Genomic DNA, 1,587 nt, shown 5'->3' on the forward strand with positions numbered 1-1,587 from the left:
GGTGGGGGGGGTCTGACGGCAGCTGTCAATACTCACATAGGATTCTCGATTGGCTCGTTTTGGCACGCGGACATGTTGAGACATAACTCCTGCTTTAGTGAGAGGATGTATTTTTTCCCTTATTAAAAAAAGACAAGGCTGTTCTAGTGCTTTCCCGTGCACCGGCGGAGCCACCGTAAGTACAGCAGCACAGACCAGCCCGCTGTTACATAATCATCATTCAAAGTCTAACCACGGCCATAAACCCGTTCTAGCTCAGTTTACGCGACGACATTAACAGGAATCAACAGAAAAAAAAAAAACGATTCACTTTCTCCGTTACAACCGAGCAGTTAGCATGACTAGCATTAGCTGGCTAAGTTAATGAAGGGTGTGAACGGACATGTAGCAGACTCGCTATCTAGACGCCACATACTGTTAATGTTTAGCCGTTATCAGCGTTAGCTCGCAGTGACATCGTCTGTAGCGAGCTAAATATCACCGGGCCCGGACGGTAAAAGGAAGCTAACGTCGATGTTAACGGCGGCAGAAAAAGAAAAATCTGCTTTAATCTGAACCGACGAACGTGTCGATCGATAGCAAGCTACGTAGCATTTTAACTAGCTAGGTGGCTACAGCCTGTTTCTGTCGACTCTGTAACACCAACGTTCAATGACACCGCTGACTGTCACTGCCCGAGACTCGAAAGGAGATGTCAATAAAAAATTAATGCAGCTCCCGACAAACGAATGTAATGGCGACGCTACGTTTATATCGACTTACATGGAAATTCACACAGTCGGTCCTTTCCTGCACCAGCCTCAGTCCGCTCCAACACCTCCACAGCCTCCGGTGTAGTTTTCTCAAGGAGATATAAAACGGTGTCGTCGATGTTGTGTCTCTGTTTCTGCTCCAGGCGGGTTTTCTTTTTGTTGTTTTTTCTTCCGTGGGGTTCAGTTGAATTCCGACTCGCAGGAGACCAAGCTAACCCCCCACAGCCTGGGAGTTTTTACAACTCTGCCCTTTAAAACTTGGGCTGGTTTGTTTTTATAGTACCCCTCCGCCACGGACATGGAGGAGGTGGTGATGCGGCTCGCAGAGGTCAACACCCAGTGATGTGTTTCTATTGACTACGCGCGGCTACGTCATCAACAACCGCTCCAACCGCCGCTGTGATTGGTTAATGTCGGGCTCAATCACCCGCAGGGTTCTATTTACGGTAGTGCTTTGCCTTTCATGTGCTTGGGACTATTTTATCGGAGCAGGTTTTAGCTAAAACCCCCTTGTTTGTGGGAGGAGAAACATGGCTCCTGGTGTTACAGAGAAACGTTCTAACATTAATTTGATTGAAGGGTAAAAGAAAGACGTGTGTTCGTGTCTGTTCGACGTGATGTCCGCCCCTCCTGGAGCTGCTGTGCTCAGAGGTTGTGCTCAGTCATGCATGAAACCTCCGGCTGAACAAGGAGTGTGTTGTGATGAAAGTGTTCAACAGTGTGTGTAGTGACTGTTGTCATAAAAACCTCAGCTCTTCCCTCCACAGGGGGTTTAACGGAGCTGGATGGTCACGGCGGCGGAGGGACACACCTGTCACTGGACGTGTTCCCTGCT

General features: G+C 48.6%; 1 protein-coding gene across 1 annotated transcript in view; it reads right to left on the bottom strand.

The window, feature by feature from the left end:
- Positions 1 to 1,009, bottom strand: part of LOC111667095 (protein Tob1-like) — a 3,425-nt gene extending 2,416 nt beyond the window's left edge. The window contains exon 1 of the mRNA XM_023422678.2: positions 763 to 1,009. The gene's annotated coding sequence lies outside the window, so the exon portion shown is untranslated. The remainder of the gene's footprint in view (positions 1 to 762) is intronic.
- Between the last annotated feature and the right edge of the window lie 578 nt (positions 1,010 to 1,587).

The sequence above is a fragment of the Seriola lalandi genome, unplaced genomic scaffold, assembly GCF_002814215.2.
Source record: "Seriola lalandi dorsalis isolate HSWRI2012SDOR001 ecotype SW California unplaced genomic scaffold, Sedor1 jcf7180002054683, whole genome shotgun sequence".
Taxonomy (NCBI): Eukaryota; Metazoa; Chordata; class Actinopteri; order Carangiformes; family Carangidae; genus Seriola; species Seriola lalandi.